The sequence below is a fragment of the Caretta caretta genome, chromosome 3 (assembly GCF_965140235.1).
Source record: "Caretta caretta isolate rCarCar2 chromosome 3, rCarCar1.hap1, whole genome shotgun sequence".
Taxonomy (NCBI): domain Eukaryota; kingdom Metazoa; phylum Chordata; order Testudines; family Cheloniidae; genus Caretta; species Caretta caretta.
The window spans coordinates 107,509,339-107,530,361 of NC_134208.1; positions in this window are offsets into that span (position 1 = coordinate 107,509,339).

A 21,023-nucleotide genomic window follows, 5' to 3' on the forward strand; every position below is an offset into this window, starting at 1 on the left:
AATTATTTGTATTAATTAATTTGCATTTATCTTAGTTGTGACAATCAGCTCCATCTCATTAATACCAGCAAAGACATAGATGAAGGGAGAGAGTAAAAGAAAGAGAGAGATTTTTCTATTTAACGTTGTACAACTGCAGTGGGTTAGGAAACAAATCACATACACTGGTAGCAGAACTGAGAGGAATTTGAATAACACCACCAGCAGAAAATTATGGGCATCAATATATGATAGTTTATATATTGAAATAACTTGTAAATATAATGGGAACTGTTATGTACATGAACATTTTTATGGGTCCAACTGATGTGTTGAGGTGGATCAGTGGAAAATTAAAAAAAAAAAGGCAGAAAATTGTGGCGATACCTTACATACTTCCTAATTGATTTTCCAATAAACTGTTAAATAGCTTCAGCTTCCAACATACTGCAGCATTTCATAATGAACATATATCTGCAAAAGATGCTCACAAACGTTTTTTAGTTAAATAGGCAGCTTTTTAATGCCTCGGTAGGTTCTCTCAATATCTAGACCACCCCAACCATTATATGATCTTTGGAAAATAAAGGGCATGCCATTTGGATTGGTCTGCAAGGCAGGGGGCTTTCCAAAATCACAGAGAAGTAATCTAATTTTAAAGCTTCTAGTCCCTTGTAAAATAGACTAGAATATGTTTCAGACATAGATGATGCTGGCTGCTCTTTATAGTCACTATCAAGATTTACTGTTCCTGAAGTTAAATATTGACTTTGGCTTCACCTTGGTCAATATTTATCTCTCAGATCAATACATTTGAATATTGACTTCAACTGAAGTCATCATTCTGCTCAGTATTACCTCTCAATGAATATAGCTTCCTCTTCCCTTAATAGATCTCTTATTTTCATATATTCAGACCTGATAGTGTTGGAAGATCTTTTTTGGATCAGTAGTCTAACTCTTTGCATAAAGCGCTACCCTTCCCATAAATCTGATTTTATCCTTTCGTTGATCACTTTTACAAACTGTTCTATAACCCCCTATGTAAACTGTTACGGTCTCTGGTCTTAGTATCAAAATGTTCTTCTTAATAACGAAATGAAATATATCATTTTCAGAGAGCAGCGTAGCCTTTATCATTTTTGGAATTTTAGGTATCAGAAAGTAAATGCATCATTTTTCAATGTTAGCCCTTTACTCTTTAACTTTTAGTGCCCAGTGTGAATAATTATTTCCCCTCTTCTATATTGTTGCCCTTCAGATATTTAGCACTATATCATATGGCTTTTTAAAATCCTGATTTATTGAAAGTATTCAATGTCTTCAAATGGTCCTTGCAAATTTTACCTTCAAGATCTTTTATTATCTTGGTTTTCTCAGTACAGTTTATTTTAGAAAAGAATTCACAACCAGTTTTACCCAAATGTGCTTTACCTGATGACACTGATATCATTTTTTTCTATTAGTAGGATCTATGAGGGCAATTGACTAAAGCTTCTTTACAAAATACAGTTACAAATAAAGTCCCTAGTGACCTCTGATGCATAGAAACTTGTTAATGCACAATTTTGTTGCCAATCTCCCCAGCTCCTCCTCCCAGATCTGTTTCTTTTACAAGTATAGTATTTACAAAAGAGGTCTCAGTGACTTTATTAACTATGCTCTGGCACATAGAAATCTTTGAGCATGTTCCATTAAAATACACTAGTTCTCTTCGGTTCTTTTACAAAAAAACAAAATAAAAAAAAATCCAACCTTTCTTTTGTCCCTTTGGCTAAAATGCTGTCTGTATTCTGATTATCTTCTGTCTTCTGTGGCTTTCCTGAATCTCACCTGAGATGCTTTAAGAAAGAATCACCCATTATGCTGTGCTCTTGGAGTGTGATGTGTTGTCTGTCTACCTAGTCTGTCCTTGGGAAGGATCTTCCTTTCTGTATTGTGCAGCTCCAAGTACACTGTGAATAAATAATTTAGATGAGCTCTGTTAAATGTTTTCAGCTCATAAAGATGAGCCATTTGAGTTATTGCCAAAGGCTTTAATCTTTACAGTAGTTTTTTTTAAACTCTTGAAAATTTAAAAAATGGGTGAATGAATATGGCTCAGTGTTCAAGAAAATATCCACTTCTGGGGCTGAGACCAATCATGGAAAATTTCAGCTGAAAGGGATCAGAGTAGCAGCCGTGTTAGTCTGTATTCACAAAAAGAAAAGGAGTACTAGTAACACCTTAGAGACCAAAAATTGGTTAGTCTCTAAGGTGCCACTAGTACTCCTTTTCTTTTAGCTGAAAGGGAGAATTTTCAGAAAGATTAAGGATGTCTTAACAGATGTCTCAATACACTTCTTAACCGTAGGCTTTGCTACCAGCAAAAGTTAAAATAAGGTTAACACTGACTAGTAGAATTATTAATAGGCGGAGCCCTCTGCTGTTCTAGTGTTTTGGTGTGAGGTCTGTGTCCTACAAACGAAAATAAATCTCTTCCACTTCGACGGAGAATGTCATGGAAAAATTGCCAAAAGAGAAACAAACCCCCTCCCTACCTCTTTATACAAACAGTCATTCTGTGTGTGATAAATTATCAAAAGGGATACCATCTTTTTTTCCTTCTATTTTTTCAGTGTAGTTCAGAGAACTTAGATGAACATATTGCCTCTCTCTCTCTCTCTTTCTCTCTCTGAGAAACTGAGAGAAAATGGCTTCTGATGACCTTGCATGTTACTTGGGGTAGTTCAGCTAATTAGAGACACAGCTGAAATCCCATGTGACTTGCCCTATGATGAATTTTCCCAAGTAATTCAGTTCAAACTCTTTAAATGCATTAGCAAAGAGCATCTTAACAATGTTCACTGCGAGCCAAAAGAAAAAGTTTATTTCCATCTTGACACACGTTTGTCACAGGAATGGATTTCCAGAAACTTTTTTTCAAGAGAACAGACTGAATTTTTCAGCCTACAAGATGCCCATCTTAAAGACTTGCAATTTCACTTTCTCCCCTTAGGCAGAAATTGAATTTGACAAGAGCCTTCACGGTGGGTAGCTGAGGAGCTGGCATTTTGATTTTTCCCGACAAAAAATAGATTTAAAAAATTTGCAACATTGAAGTTTACCCACAGACATTTTGATTTTGTGATCAGGGTTTTTTCCATTGGAATGGAAAATTCCTGACCAGCTCTGCCCACTGTCTATTTGTGAACCCAGGCTGAAGTCAAGCTCTAAAGCATCCTCTATTCAAGGCTAATGATTTGCACAATTTAGTCTTTATTACTTGCAGTCATTACGTGTAGCTCACGAAAGCTTATACTCAAATAAATTTGTTAGCCTCTAAGGTGCCACAAGTACTCCTTTTCTTTTTGTGGATACAGACTAACACGGCTGCTACTCTGAAACCTGTCATTAAGAATAGAGTTATTAACCTTAATTTCCTGGTCAAATTATAAATTTCCCACTGCATTAGCAACTGGATAGAGGATTTTTCTTTGCTTCCTGCCCTAACATGTTGTGTGGCATAGATGTGCAGTGTTAAAAAGGCTCTAAAATTCTACCCTAGTAGTGTCTGCTTTTCCCTATATATTCTTTACCTACCCGCAGGGGCATTATGAATCTGAATTACTGTTGATAGCATGCTTTGAAATCCTTGGATAAAAGACTTGGTAAAGAACACTTCACAGAATTATTGTTAATGCCAGTAATAATATCTGTATTATTTAATAAAAGGAGGACTTGTGGCACCTTAGAGACTAACACATTTATTTGAGCATAAGCTTTCGTGAGCTACATGCATCCGATGAAGTGAGCTGTAGCTCACGAAAGCTCATGCTCAAATAAATTGGTTAGTCTCCAAGGTGCCACAAGTCCTCCTTTTCTTTTTGCGGATACAGACTAACATGGCTGCTACTCTGAAACCTATATTAATAATGCTATTAATGCTCTGGTTTTGAATTTAAAAGGGAAATGAAGGTCCTGTATAGTAAATAATGTGCTAGCTTGTTAGAGAAAACTGAGAAATAATGAACTGTTTTTCAGTTTTAAGTCACACTTCCATACAAGGCAATACAGAAATATTCCCTAAATGGTGAACTAATGACCTATTTAACGTGGAGGCCTGGCATCGTTAACTGCCTCTTAGATCTCTTAGAGGACAGGGCTGAAAAGGCTGTGCCATTGCACCAGAAACGACAACAAAACTGCTCTGCCGCTGAAACAGATGGTTGCTGATGGGGATGACAATACTAATGTGAACTGTGGATGCTTTCATTCTGTATTGCAGCCCTTAGGGTGAAAATAAGAATGCCTTATTGCAAGTGGGCTTGTGTGCTGCCTTTTCCTTCTCCACAAACTGTGGCAAAACCATACTATCAATCACATGGAAGAGGATGATGAGATATTTGAGAAATTTCAGAAGAAATCTTATCCCATCTTTGCATGAACAAAGCTGACTTCCTTCCCCCTAACAGGAATGGTCAATGCATAGGAAGAAATTCTTCATCTTGTCCCGACTAGCTGTCTGATTAAATTTAACACCTTTTTGGCATGTCTGACCTGCTTTGAAGCCCTACGTTCAAAGCCCAGAGAGGCAGAGCAAATGTTATGATTCTTAGAAAGTCACAAAGGACTACAGGCTGAAGAGACTGATTTGAGATTAGAATAATTAAATAAGTTTTGCTTGGATAAACAACTACTGATGGGTTGGGAGTGCACACAGGTGTCTACAAGTGTTGAGAGGAGAAGAATGTAAACCTCACTGAAGGAAGTATTATTATTTTTGGTGATACAAGGGGACATATCTGGGGAAATTTGCTGGCATACTTATATCTTTACAGCATTCTTATATCAGTTATACCAGTATAACTCCCTATGTGGATGTTTTTATTCTGGAATAAGAGTGTTCACGTGAGGAGTTATACCGGTATAATTATAGTGGTAAATTTCCCTGTGTAGACAAGACCTAATGGTGTGAATATGCCAATCTTGACCGAAGCATTTTTTTCACTACGGTAATAACAAATAATATTTAACCTAATGGGTGTTTTATTATTATTTAATCCATCCCACTGCTGCTGCAGAACTGTTCAGTACAGTTTATTTTGTAAAACTTTATCCAGATAAGTCTCAATTAAAGGTCTCAATTAATAGTGTTTCTATCATGCCCTTTGGAAAACTATTTCATAAACTCAGCCTTGTCTATACACACAAGTTGTACCCCTTTACCTATATCAGTATAGTTAGTGGGTGAGGGGGTTGACACTTTTAGCTATACCAATATAGTTAGTGGTACAACCTTCTAATGTAGGAAAACCTCATGTGGTCCACAGGCCTTGGGCTTACCCTCTGCACCGTAGTAGATTTCACCCTGAGTATGTAGTAGAGGAGGAGAGAGTTGGGGGTAGAGACACTGGGTGAACATGTTTCAGAGTAGCAGCCGTGTTAGTCTGTATTCGCAAAAAGAAAAGGAGTACCACTTCATTGATCACTTCACTGTAGCTCACGAAAGCTTATGCTCAAATAAATTGGTTAGTCTCTAAGGTGCCACTAGTACTCCTTTTCTTTTTGGATGAACATGTATCTTTTCCTTTAGTCCTCAGTGTGTGTGATGATTATGACCTGAAAACAAGCGAAGATGTGGAGATAAAGTGATGAGATTTTACAAAGTGTGGCGAATGAATATTTGGGATAGGGGTGTCCACCGGCTTAAGAAATATCTAATACCATTGCCATTCCATTCCCTAGGCATTCTACTGTTGTGGAAAACATAGTTAAATGTGGATACTCTCAGTGAAAAATCCATTACTCCCATGCTCCTTCACTGTCAAGGATGTGACTGACTGAAAAGTGGTGTTGAATTTTCAAGATGAATAGAGAATGTTTTACCTAATGTGCTCTAGCTATGGCAATTTGTTACTTCCATTTTCAAACTGATACCTCCGGGATCCCCCAGCATCTTGAGGAAATGTTCTCAAATGTAGGAAGCAAACTGACAGGTGCAAAGAACTGTTGTGATATAGGCAATGTGAATTTTCAGACAGACAAATTTCAGTATAAGTTTTATAAAGATTCACCGAGAGAAGCTTTCATCACTGCTACCAAAGATGGATGAAAATATACACTAACACACAAATACAAGCTGAAGAATTTTTTTAATGCATCTGTCATAAATATAAAGGGAAGGGTAAACCCCTTTGAAATCCTTCCTGGCCAGGGGAAAGCTCCTCTCACCTGTAAAGGGTTAAGAAGCTAAAGGTAACCTCGCTGGCACCTGACCAAAATGACCAATGAGGAGACAAGATACTTTCAAAAGCTGGGAGGAGGGAGAGAAACAAGGGGTCTGTGTGTCTGTCTATATGCTGGTCTTTGTCGGGGATAGACCAGGAATGGAGTCTTAGAACTTTTAGTAAGTAATCTAGCTAGGTATGTGTTAGATTATGATTTCTTTAAATGGCTGAGAAAAGAATTGTGCTGAATAGAATAACTATTTCTGTCTGTGTATCTTTTTTGTAACTTAAGGTTTTGCCTAGAGGGGTTCTCTATGTTTTTGAATCTAAATTACCCTGCAAAGATATCTACCATCCTGATTTTATAGGGGGGATTTCTTTATTTCTATTTACTTCTATTTTTATTAAAAGTCTTCTTGTAAGAAAACTGAATGCTTTTTCATTGTTCTCAGATCCAAGGGTCTGGGTCTGTAGTCACCTAGGCAAATTGGTGAGGCTTTTTACCAAACCTTGTCCAGGAAGTGGGGTGCAAGGTTTTGGGAAGTATTTTGGGGGGAAGGACGCGTCCAAACAGCTCTTCCCCAGTAACCAGTATTAGTTTGGTGGTGGTAGCGGCCAGTCCAAGGACAACGGGTGGAATATTTTGTACCTTGGGGAAGTTTTGACCTAAGCTGGTAAAAATAAGCTTAGGAGGTTTTTCATGCAGGTCCCCACATCTGTACCCTAGAGTTCAGAGTGGGGGAGGAACCTTGACAGCATCTGACAACTGGATACCCAGATTGGATTGTCCAAGAAGTCTTTTCTGGTGCTTTGTTGTTCTACATATATATTTTTTGTTGTTTCTACTACTGTATACAACTTTGCAAACCTGACTCTTCTGTTTACACACTCACGAGTTATTTTGTTCATTTATTTAAAATGCTACGTGATCTCCTTTGTGTGCAGTGTTTGTTGTAGCTGTATTGATCCCAGGATATTAGAGACACAAGGTAGGGGAGGTAATATCTTTTACTGGACCAACTTTCTGTTTAGAGCTGTAGTTTGTCTCCCGTAAGCTTGTCTCTTTCACCAACTGAAGATATTACTTCACCCACTTTGTCTCATATGATCACCTTGTTTTATTGTGCATACAAAATGTAAAAGCAACTCTACTGCTTTTGTTCAAATCATTGGTGTTCCTTCTATTTTTTAAAAAAATGTTCCCATTTTAATTTAGGTATGCAACAAAAGTGAGGTAAGTTTTGCCCACAGTTAAACCCCACCAGGCCCCAGAATTAAACACCAACTTGCCATCTTTAAACTGGGGGTATGAGATAGCACAACCTTTTCTATTTCTTGGCTTTTCCTTTCTGTTTGCTGCTACCTTTTCTTTCATTTGTAGGTCATTCTCTCTTTTTCCCCCTCCCCTCCTGGGGACTTATTTCCTTCAAAATTACCTGCCTTATTGTCCTACTCTTCCCCTCAACCATTGCTGCTCAGTTGCTGGTCCAATAATCAATAGAATGTGTCTGCAATGTTCTCCTTTTCCTGAGTTGTTGTCCACTTTTGTCAATCAGATTGGCTTTTAGAGAAGCTGAGGCCTTGTCTTGACTGGCATTTAAAAGTGTGATTTTAGGTCATGTTAACTAACTTGATCTCACTGACACATTCTGAAATTCTAATCAGGACAAGGCAAATTGATTTTTAGCACAAGCTAAACTGGTTAAGTTAATGCCTGGGCTCTACTTTAGGCTCTAGTGGGTATGTCTACACTGCAATTAGACACCCAGGGCTGGCCAGTTACAGCTCGCTTGGGATAAAGGGCAGTTTAATTGTGGTGCAGACATCTGAGCTTGGCTGCAGTCCGAGCTCTGGGACCCTCCCACTTCACAGGGTCCTAAAGCCCAGGTTCCAGCCTGAGCCCAAACGTTTACACAGCAATTAAATAGCCCCTTAGCCCGAGCCCCATGAGACCACACCAGCTGGCATGGGCCAGCCGCAGGATTTTAATTGCAGTGTAGACATAACCAATTTAGTACGTATTGGGTGAGTTAAAGTATATGTTGGTTTGTCTACACTTAAAAGCCTGCAGCAATGTTGCTGTAGCACTTCGGTGAAGACTCTAGCTTTGCTGACAAGCGGGCTTCTCCCATCTGCGCGGGTAATCCACCTCCCCGAGAGGTGGCAACTATGTCAATGGGAGAAGCCCTCTCATTGACGTAGCACTGTCAACATCAGGAGTTAGGTCAGTGTAACTACGTGTTTCAGGGGTGTGGATTTTCCCACACCCCTGAGCACCATAGGTATACCGACATAAGTTGCTAGTGTAGACCAAGCCTTAGACTTTTAGAACATATTAGTTAGGCCATGTTACGCTACTAGTGCTGCAGATACTTGCTGCAGTGATTTTTTCCATTGTTGTAGTCAATCCATCCCATCGGAAGTTGGTAGCTATGTCAACAGAGGAATTCTTCCATGTACCTTGTACAGTCCATATTATGGCTTAGATTGGCTTAACTATGTCTCTCAGAAGTGTGAATTTTTCACACCCCTGAGCAATGTAGCTAGGTTGACCTAAGTTTTAGGTGTAGATGAGGCCTTTGGATTGTGTTAGTTAACGTGTTCTAGCAACATACCTTTTTAAATACTACCGTAGACAAAGCTTGAGCTAATGTCTGTCACTCAAACTCTGTTCCCTCCAAGCCAGCCTTAAAATGTCAGCATGAGCATTTTGACCGCTACTAGAACCTCAAAAGAATTTTTTCTAATTCTGGAAAATATTGAAATTACAATCTTCAAGAGGGGTTAAACTTTTCTGGAATGCTTTCTTAACTTAGGCTTTAAAATCCCTAAAAAAGTGAATGTGTAAGAGACACATTGTGGAAATTATCTTTCCTGTAGTATAGCATGACAGTTGTACAATATTTAAAAGATTTTAAATTACTGTTGTCTAAAATTGCTACGAATGGATTTTACTCTGGGGTAGAAATTGTCATGCTCAGTCTCCTGCCCTGATTACTAATTATTGTTGTCCGTGTCTCAGAGAAACTCAGTTCTAAGACCAGGCAGCTTTATTTAGTTTTAATGCTCCAAGAAAATTCAACACCAATCATGTTTAAAAATAGATGTTCAGCAGCATATAAGTAAAACTTCTTTACACAAGAACACCTACTGCATTATTACTCTTTGTGATCTCCAAATGAGATTTTACTCCGGATTCTTTCCTTTTTATTTTTAGAATAAATATAGTTGTTCACTTAACAGCCCTGGGGACTGAAGTCCTCTGCTTATGCCCAGAACAAGTACAGTGTTGGAATGAGCAATGCATACTTCCCCCACATGTGAACCAGGAGGAAGTGTTTATAAGGGTCTGTTTACACTATAACTATAATCAAGTCATGGAACACAGTTACAACATGGTTGTCCCCTGACCTGATTAAAACACAATTAAAGCGTAAAGACACAGGGGAGCTGTAACACTTTTTATAGTAGGGGTGCTATTGGTAGGCACCATGGATTTGGTGTTTGTTATTACTACTTCAAGCAGGGGGTACGACAGCACCACCAGAGCCCCTAGTTGCAGCACCACTATGTGGACATGGCCTAAGACTATCCCTTACAATGGAATAAAACCCTGGACAATCAAAGGTTTAGGATTGGTTGAGAGGACATGGTCAGTTAAATGCCATTTAACTACAACTTTCAGTTGTGTTGTAATCAGGTCAGGGCCACATGGTAACATGGTTCCCTGCATCTAACATGGTGTAGGTGTGACCTGTGAGTTAGGTTAGCTCAGTCTTCAGGCCCATTCACTCTATGGCCTAATGAGTCTGATGATGTTAGTACCAATTCGTGACAACTGTAGTGGAGGGAGTTATGAGGTGGACAACTGGAATGAGCCCACCAACTCATCAAACTGCTATCAAGATCCCAGGTGGAATTGTACTTGTGGCAGCTAGCCTGTCCTATCACCCATACTGCCATGACTACACTCTTATTTTTTAGTGTTTTAGCTCAGCCAAAGCTAGAGTGTGTATGTTTACCTGAGCTGGGAATTACACTTCCAGCTCAAGTATAGCCACGCCAGGAACATCAGAGTTCAGCTGAGTTTTAAGATATGCAGGTAGCCCATGAAGGCAGTGAGATATTTCAATATCAATAAGAGCTGCCATTATATATGTTTTTAATTAAACATGTGGTGGCCTGAATAACTCTGGGGGAAAAGAGAGAACAAAAACCTTAGTGGATGAACATTTCAATAATATTACAAACATTCTAACCTCTCCAGACACACAGACAGTAAGGAAGGGATTGTTAGGTTTGTGTAGCAGCTCCAGCTACAAATAATGGCAGTTTCAGCAATGAAACCCAAGGATTTTTCAGCAGTCTAAATAGAGCACTTAGACCTCACTTCTACTCCTGGCTCTGTGACTGGCCTCGTGGGTCACCTTGGATAAGTGACTTGACCTCTCTGTGTTTCAGTTTTCCCATCGGTAAAATGGGGATAATGAAACTGATTGTGAAGGAAGAGAGCATAAGCATGATGAATAGTGCTATACACAAGCAAAGTAGTATCATCATTATTCCATCTGTTCATAGGGTGCCGGACTGGTGAGTCATATATGTTTTGCAGGCCATATCCCAAATAAAATGTAGTCAATCAAATGGAAATTGCCTCAAATGGTTGGGGTATAGGGGTGCTTTCCTGCACCATTCTTCCTTCAACCTCAGTTCAGGGCTGTATCTGGTATCTGACTTCCTTCTAAACTTACAAGTCTCTTGACTTCCCTGAAGCCTTAATTCTTGCCTGAAACTCTATATTTAAAAAAGAGAAATTAGCATTGTGGTGAGAAGGCTTATGCCACTCTCAGACATGATTTCCCCTTCCTGCCACATTCCAGCCTTGAACTACACTGTTCACCAGCAGCAGGCCTCAGTAGCTAAGTGAGGAGGGAAGAGTTGAAAGGGGGAGTCACCATACTGAGTTAAGATTCAGGTTAGGTGAAAGGAGAAATGAGATTATATAGTAACTCCAGGATCAACATTTAAGGTATTTAATAATTCTAAACAAAGGCTTCAACAGCATTTAACTAAATCAAATTGAAATATGAAACCACTGTGGTATTTATCGGGTGTGTGTGGATCCTGCCAGTCTTTCCCTTGTAAAGCCAAAGATTTAAACTGGTTCCACTTGCATGAAAGATTCCAGAACATTGTTAAAACTTTCCGATTAGCACGCTAGGTTTGACTCTAATTACGAAAGTGCTGAGAGCTCACCCCTTCAGAGCACAGCTAATGGAGACTAGGAAAGCTCATCAGAGACCTTTTAAAGGAGAGGAGGAGTATAAGAATGAGGAGGGGCACCACTGAAATTAGGGATATCCCTTCAGAGGGGGAAGGTTGCATTTGTGGATCTTTCTAGTAGGTGGGGGAGATTTTCAAAACACAAATGGCAGACAGACACCTAGGCCTGGATCAGGGGTGAAAGCGAGCTGGTACGGGCTGGTATGGCGTACCGGTAAGAAGCCAGTACTGGCACATATGCAGCCCACATTAAAATGCTGCTGCAGCACTTTAACATTGTTGCCCCTTTTGCCGCCCCCCACCCCCCCGGGCCGCTGAATTGGGGAGGGCAAAAGGGCAGCTGTCCCATGGCAGTGGCCGGAGACCCGGGTGGCAAGGGCCAGGCAGCATGGATGGGCTGGCTGGGGGAGGCTGATCCCCTTCTGCCCGAGGCCCCACCCCTTCCGGGAGACCAGAGCTGGGCCCCGTACAGGTAAGAATTTATTATTACTTTCAGCCCTGGCCTGGATTCACAGAGAGACATCAGAGTCATTTCCCACATTTCCCATCTCCCAGCAGGTGGCTTTAACCACTGAACTATGGGATATTCTTTAAGGTTACCTCAATATCTCCTGTTGAAGCTGCTTCAAAGTTTATAAATACTGTCGTTGGGTCAGAGAGAGAAAATGACTCTATAGCCAAGTGGTCAGCGCACTCACTTGGGAGGTGGGAGATCCAGCGAATAGTTACCCCTTCTCCAATGACTTGTTAATTATGTAGCCAAAGAGGAACAACTTCAAAAGAGAAAGAGAGTGTGGGAGGCCCCACCACCACCAGCATATCCCATAGCTTTGTGGTTACAGCCCTCTCCTGAGAGGTGTGAGAGACCCCCATTCAAATCCTTTCCCCTCCACAGGCAGAGTGGGGAATTGAAATTGGCTCTCCCACATCCCATCTGACTGCCCTAACCACTGGGCTAAAGGTTACAAGTTGGGTCGCACCACCTCCCTAAGCAGCAGATTTTGAATGGGACCTAGGGCTGGTCTACACTGAGAACTTACATCAGCATAGCTATGTCTGTTGGGTGTGAAAAATCTGCACCACAGAGAGATTTGTGGGATTTGGGAGGGAAGCTTTTGCTTTATTATGTCGCATGCAGTTCCAGGGCGGCTGAGGAGGAGGTATGTGCTATTCAGCTTCCCAGGTTCATCAGTAATCTCCCTGGATTCCCAAGGATGAACCCAAGAAGCTGAGTAGCACATACTGCAGCCTCAGCTGCCCCAGAACCTGCATGGGGCATATCAATAGCTTCTCTAGGACCAAAAACGATTTCCCCCAGGGTGGCTTGGGGTCTAGGGAGGAAAGGCCTTGTGTGGCTGAAGTTGGCCCAGGGCTCCTCTGAGTGGAGAGTCTGGGGAGTGGGGGGCACTCGGGCCTCTGGCCAGCCCGGGACTCCTCTGGCTGAGGGAAGGGGGTGCTCAGGCCTCCAGCCAGCCCAGGGCTCCTCTGGATGAGTGGAGTGGTGGTGCCCAGGCCTCTGGTCAGCCCGGGGCTCCTCTGGCCAAGGGAGGGGCGCTCAGGGGTCCTCTGGAAGGGAAGGGACTTGTGGCTCCGGCCGTGGGGGAGGGGGACAGAGGGTCTCAAGGCTCCTGTGGGGAGGAGCTTGGGGCTCTGGCCATGGGACGTGTGTGGGCAGAGCTAGGGGTTAGCCTCCCCGAAGTGTGGCTCCACCCTCTGTCCATGCCCCAATATAGAAAGTTCTATGTCGATGGAAGAATTCTAGCTACCATCTCTCAGGGAGGTGGATTACTTATGTGGACAGGAGTACCTCTCACTTCGGTGTAGGCAGTGCGTACACTGAAGTGTTACAGTACTGCAGCTGTGCTACTGTAGCGTTTCACATGTGGACAAGCCCCCAGTCCAGTAAGTGGCCTCTGAGCATGCCTTCTGTATTGGGCTCCACCCATGAGTTAGGTGGCCACTGGCCTATCTTCCCTTGGCTTGTGGCCCCCTCTGGGGCTCAGGTGTGAGATAGGTACATGGGAACCTAGCATGAGGCAGCCATGCTCATCCTCAGAAGCAGAAATTTATGCAGTTTTAGAGAGCTGCAAAAAATTAGGCACCTATACGGTAGAGGCAGCAGTTGAGCAGGAGTTTTTTGGATTGCAGTGGATCCAAAAACAGCATCTAAATTAGGTGTTTAAGTACCTTTGTGGATGTGTTAATAGTCTTTCTGAAATGCCCAGGAAACCCTTCACTTTTTATACCATTCTCAGGTGGGGTTGGGTGTTGCTGGTAAAAGTCATTTTTGACCACTTGTTTTTGGTAACACTGCACTATTTTTTCCCCCAGCTGTTGTGGTATCCTCCTAATGATAGTTACCAAAGTGAATGATCAAGCCTTGCAGTTTAAAAGTTTTGCATAATTATCACTTCCATTTTCTAATGTGACCTTTGAGGGAAACAAACTAATGTGCAGAAATTGTTCTAGTGGGGGAAACATAAATATTTTCAAATTCAGCAAAAAGTTAGTGGCAAAATCTCACTGAAGTGCAATTCTGTTGGGATACTTGCAGTTTTATAGGATTTATTTCACAGTTCAGGCTTGACTTGCCAAGAGGAGAGAAGAGCAGGCTGATTGTATCAGGTGTAGTGCATTAGCAAGTCATTGGGAACTCAATGCCACAGAAAACATCAGTGATTTCTCCCAGAGCAGTGACTCACAAATCAACTAGTTTGGCTGGTTTGGTGGGATGAAATCAGAAATTATCAGCGGGGGAAAAAACAACAATTGCCAATTTTATTTTTTAAATAAACTCCTTGGGATTTTTTTCAGAAATCCTTTGATGAAAGTGCCCTTAAGGATCAAAGATTTTTTTATTTTTAAAACAGCGGAAGCGATAAATATAAAACTAAACCAATTGCTTGTTTAGTTCTGAAATTTTATCCTTCTGTTCTTCAGATACAGAAATGGCCATATACATGTCCTGCACTGAATGTTCATAATGTGACAGTATGTAGAATAAACTATAATTTTTGGTTTCTAGGAGATAAGTTTAACACATTGAAACAGCAAGTTATATTGTACTAACACTCAACCTGGGGAGAATTAATGATAGCCTCATACTGAAGAAAAAAAGTTAGTTAAAAGTTTAACACATGTGGAGGTCAACCTTTTGGATATAAACAGGAAGTAGGATATTATCATCTTTACAAGGATTTCTGACAGTACCATGGATAAAGTTTCTTTCTATAATTTTCTTTACTATTGGTTTGCTAATCCACTGCTGCTCTGTATTTCTGGATCACTGGTCCAGTCACATGACCAGTTTGTACATTCCTTGTAGTATTGTAAATACTATGAGAAGCATTCTGTAATAAGCTGGGTATTTTAAATCACTGCCGTTCAATTTATGAGGGATTTGGGGCAGGATATATTTCCAGTGATTCCCCGTGCTCCAGTTATAAATGCTGCATTCCAATAGACTCAGCTATGCCTTAGTAAACTGCAGTGGACAACTACTGCACAAAGGCTGAATAATGAACCCAGCAGTGAAGCAGCCAAAACAAAATGAAATTGATTGGCTCATAAGGGAAAGGATAAGAAAACCTCTCAATCTGGTGGCAGGTGCAGAGAAGGAAAATTTAAAGAAACTGGAGACAAATAGAAGAAAAGGAATGGGAGAGCGTTTATCAGATTAATGCAGTGTAACTTTAACAAAAGAATAAGAGTAGATAATGAGTGCTTTAGAACTAACCAAAAATTGATTGAGATGTGTTTAATGTATTAACCTTATTAATGAGCATATGGATCATCTACACAATGCACAAAACAAACAAAAAAACAATTCAGAAGTATTTTCTAGTGCTAATGACATACAAAGCTTACTTTATTAACCCATGCTAGTTTATACTGTGTTTTTGGTCCTGTAACTATTATTATGGAAGGTAGTAAGTGAAAGAATTAAATAATTTAAATGGTGCTGAACTGGCTATGTGTTTGCAGACAAGTAAAATAGTCACAATACAGTACTTGTATTTATCATGGGCCAGATTTTTAAATGTATTTAGGCATCTAAAAACACTTCAAAAACTACTCTGATTAGAGCTGGCTGAATATTTTTGAATGAACAATTTGTTCATCTCTTTTTTTCCCCCAAAACTATAAATTTCACCCCAAAATTTCTTTTTTAGAAATTTGTTTTGTTTTGATGAAACCATAAAAGGCAAGACTTACTCATTTTTTCAGTGTATATTTTTTCCGCCCCATTCTCATTTTTCCCTTCTCAATCACTGTTTTCTGTAGAAAAATAGAAAAAGAAAAAAAGAAAAAGAGAGCAGGAAGGAAATAGTAAAGGAGGAAATCCAGAATTTTTTCCAGACACTTTTTCATGAAAAAATTGAGTAAATGAAAAATCATCCTTTTTAAAACCTATGGATTGAAAGGTTTCAGAGTAGCAGCCGTGTTAGTTTGTATCCGCAAAAAGAACAGGAGTACTTGTGGCACCTTAGAGACTAACAAATTTATTAGAGCATAAGCTTTCGTGGGCTACAGCCCACTTCATCAAATGCATAGAATGGAACATATAGTAAGAAGATATATATATATATATATAGACATACAGAGAACGTGGAAGTTGCCATACAAACTGTAAGAGGCTCCTGTTCTTTTTATGGATTGAAAATAGCTTTTGAAAATTTCAAAGTCTTCATAATTTGTTTTCCATTGTTTTTTATCAGCTCTACCTATGATCCCAGGTACTTTCAATTTAGATCCAATGTCAAATAGATGTCACATAAATAGTCCCATAAACTATACCGGGACTACTCAAGTGTGTAAGGGCTTCAGGATCATACCCTATGTAAATGACATGCTCCTACCAGACATGCTAATTAAATTACATGTATGCAAAAAATTATGAAACTGCCCTAAACCCGCATCTATTTTGTGTATTACAAAAATAAATCTCAGACCAGGCTTTGGATATTAAGGTGTTTTAAGGACCAGGTCCTCACAAGATAGATGCCTAACTCTCATTTAAATCAAAGTGAGTAACATGCCCAAATACTTTTGAGCATCTAGGCCTAAGTGAGCAATGGTCATGTTTCAAGCCAGCTGGGATTTAGCTTATGGTTTTGAGCTGAAATCATGCAACATTCTTAGTGTTGGAAGATGGGCTTCCATGTGAAGCATAATTTCAACAGAGGTTTGCTTTGGGATTATTTGAACCTGAAACTCCAAGTGAAACTGAAGAGGTAAAAGTGAATCCAATTGAACTGAAATTAAAGAAAAGAACATACATAACTTTTTGGTATGGAGTGAATCCTTTTGGAATGCATTGGACTAGTTTTTAAAAATCATCTATGTGTTGGCTTTTTGCTTTCTTGTTTGTCTGTGTTAGCAAAGCACCAACACTTCTTTGTTTGGATTTACCGTAGCACAATCAAATCAATCTTCCTTAGTTTGGTTTTCATGGTTCACTGTATAAGAATGAACAATGACTTCCTTTGTCAGCCATCCAGATGAAAATTATTTTCCTTATGGTTATTCAATATAAATTGTTCCACTGCTATAACACAGCATATCAGCATGGACGGATTCTAAAACATTAAAATACTGCTGTCTACTTTGGCACACAATGAGAAAAAGGGTAAAAAAGGGAAATCTAAGGTATGCTAGAGGGTACTATTGGATGGTCCCCACATTTGATCTACTTTAAAGCGTTTATTCTACTTAGGAAATGGGCTGTGTAACAATGCACTTTCTTATTCAACAGATAAGGGGTAAAATTTTCCAAAGCACCTAAGTGATGTTGAAGCTTAAGTCCCATCTGTAAAAGTGACTTAGACACTTAGGGTATGTCTACACTAGGAAATTAAGTCGAATTTATAGAAGTCGGTTTTGTAGAAAGCGTTTTTATACAGTCGATTGTGTGTGTCCCCACACAAATGCTCTAAGTGCAAGTAGTCGGTGGAGTGTGTCCACAGTACCGAGGCAACCATCGACTTCTGGAGCGTTGCACTGTGGGTAGCTATCCCACAGTTCCCGCAATCTCTGCCGCCCATTTGAATTCTGGGTAGAAATCCCAGTGCCTGATGGGGCTAAAACATTGTTGCGGGTGGTTCCGAGTACATATTGTCAGGCCCCACTTCCCTCGCTTCCTCCCTCCCTGAAAGCAAGGGCAGACAATCGTTTTGCGCCTTTTTTCTTGAGTTACCTGTGCAGATGCCATACCATGGCAAGCATGGAGCCCGCTGAGCTAACCATCACCGTATGTCTCCTGGGTGCTGGCAGACGTGGTACTGCATTGCTACACAGCAACAGTTTATTGCCTTTTGGCAGCAGACAGTGCAGTTTGACTAGTAGCCATCATCGATGTAGTCCAGGGTGCTCTTTTAACTGACCTCGATGAGGTCAGGGGCGCCTGGGCAAACATGGGAGTGACTCAGCCAAGTCATTTCCCTTTTTAAGTTTCATTTCATGGCAATTCAGTCCTACCGGCAGTGCACTGTCTTTTAATCTGCAGCCAGCAGAAGACGATGGCCAGCAGTCATACTGCACTGTCTTCTGCCAAGCACCCAGGAGATGACGATGGCTAGCGGTCGTACTGCACAGTCTGCTGCCAGCAAGATGTATAAAGATAGATGAAGTGGATCAAAACAAGAAATAGACCAGATTTGTTTTGTATTAATTTTCTCCTCCCTCCCTCCATGAAATCAATGGCCTGCTAAACCCAGTTTTGAGTTCTATCCTTGAGGGGGCCATTCTGTTTCTCGCAAAGCCACCCCCTTTGTTGATTTTAATTCCCTGTAAGCCATGTCATCAGTCGCCCCTCCCTCCATCAGAGCAACGGCAGACAATCGTTCCGCACCTTTTTTCTGTGCAGATGCCATACCACGGCAAGCATGGAGCCTGCTCAGATCGCTTTGGCAATTAGGAGCACATTAAACACCACACGCATTATCCAGCAGTATATGCAGCACCAGAACCTGGCAAAGCGAAACGGGGAGAGTAGGTGACGTCAGCGCGGTGACGAGACTGATGAGGACATGGACACAGACTTCTCTCAAAGCATGGGCCTTGGCAATGTGGGCATCATGGTGCTAATGGGGCAGGTTCATGCAGTGGAACGCAGATTCTGGACTCAGGAAACAAGCACAGACTGGTGGGACCGTGTAGTGTTGCAGGTCTGGGACGATTCCCAGTGGCTGCGAAACTTTTGCATGCGTAAGGGCACTTTCATGGAACTTTGTGACTTGCTTTCCCCTGTCCTGAGGCGCAAGAATACCAAGATGAGAGCAGCCCTCACAGTTGAGAAGCGAGTGGCGATAGCCCTGTGGAAGCTTGAAATGCCAAACAGCTACCGGTCAGTTGGGAATCAATTTGGAGTGGGCAAATCTACTGTGGGGGCTGCTGTGATGCAAGTAGCCAACGCAATCAAAGATCTGCTGATATCCAGGGTAATGACCCTGGGAAATGTGCAAGTCATAGTGGATAGCTTTGCTGCAATGGGATTCCCTAACTGTGGTGGGGCCATAGACGGAACCCATATCCCTATCTTGGCACCGGAGCACCAAGCCAGCGAGTACATAAACTGCAAGGGGTACTTTTCAATAGTGCTGCAAGCTCTGGTGGATCACAAGGGACGTTTCACCAACATCAACGTGGGATGGCCAGGAAAGGTACACGACGCTCACATTTTCAGGAACTCTGGTCTGTTTCAAAAGCTGCAGGAAGGGACTTTCTTCCCAGACCAGAAAATAGCTGTTGGGGATGTTGAAATGCCTATAGTTATCCTTGGGGACCCAGCCTATCCCTTAATGCCATGGCTCATGAAGCCATACACAGGCAGCCTGGACAGTAGTCAGGAGCTGTTCAACTACAGGCTGAGCAAGTGCAGAATGGTGGTAGAATGTGCATTTGGACGTTTAAAAGCGTGCTGGCGCAGTTTACTGACTCGGTTAGATCTCAGCAAAACTAATATTCCCACTGTTATTACTGCTTGCTGTGCGCTCCACAATATCTGTGAGAGTAAGGGGGAGACGTTTATGGCAGGGTGGGAGGTTGAGGCAAATCGCCTGGCTGCTGGTTACGCACAGCCAGCCACCAGGGTGGTTAGAAGAGCACAGGAGGGTGCGGTGCACATCAGAGAAGCTTTGAAAACCAGTTTCATGACTGGCCAGGCTACGGTGTGAAAGTTCTGTTTCTTTCTCCTTGATGAAACCCCCCGCCCCTTGGTTCACTCTATTTCCCTGTAAGCTAACCATCTTCCCCTCCTCCCTTCGATCACCAGTTGCAGAGGCAATAAATTCATTGTTGCTTCACATTCATGCATTCCCTATTAATTCATCACACAAATAGGGGGATAATTACCAAGGTAGCCCAGGAGGGGTGGTGGAGGAGAGAAGCACCAGGAGGGGTGGCGGAGGAGGGAAGGACAAGGTCACACAGCACTTTAAAAGTTTAAAACTTTAAAACTTATTGAATGCCAGCCTTCTGTTGCTTGGGCAATCCTCTGGGGTGGAGTGGCTGGGTAGCCGGAGGCCCCCCCACCGCGTTCTTGGGCATCTGGGTGAGGAGGCTATGGAACTTGGGGAGGAGGGCAGTTGGTTACATAGGGGCTGTAGCGGCGGTCTGTGCTCCAGCTGCCTTTCCTGCAGCTCAACCATATCCTGGAGCATATTAATTTGATCCTCCAGCAGCCTCAGCATTGAATCCTGCCTCCTCTCATCACGCTGCCACCACCTTTCAGATTCAGCCCTCTCTTCAGCCTGCCACTTACTCTCTTCAGCCTGCCACCTCTCCTCCTGGTCATTTTATGCTTTCCTGCACTCTGACATTGTCTGCCTCCATGCATTTGTCTGTGCTCGGTCAGTGTGGGAGGACAGCATGAGCTCAGAGAACATTTCATCGTGAGTGCGGTTTTTTTCGCCTTCTAATCTTCGCTAGCCTCTGGGAAGGATAAGATCCTGTGATTCTTGAGAAACATGCAGCTGGTGGAGAAAGAAAAAGGGACAATGGTATTTAAAAAGACACATTTTATAGAACAATGGGTACACGCTTTCACGGTAAACCTTGCTGTTAACATTACATACATAGCACATGTGCTTTTGTTCCAAGGTCGCATTTTGCCTCCCCCCTCCCCGTGGCTAGCCCCTCATCCCTCCCCCCTCCCCATGGCTAACAGCAGGGAACATTTCTGTTCAGCCACAGGCAAACAGCCCAGCAGGAACGGGCACCTCTGAATGTCCCCTTAAGAAAAGTACCCTATTTCAACCAGGTGACCATGAATGATAACACTCTCCTGAGGATAACACAGAGAGATAAAGAATGGATGTTGTTTGAACGCCAGCAAATATACACTGCAATGCTTTGTTCGACAATGATTCCTGAGTACGTGCTACTGGCCTGGAGTGGTAAAGTGTCCTACCATGGTGGACGGCTGCCCTCCACAGAAACCTTTTACAAAGGCTTTGGGAGTACATCTAGGATAGCCGCGAATGCCAGGGCAAATTAATCATTAAACATGCTTGCTTTTAAACCATGTATAGTATTTTAAAAGGTACACTCACC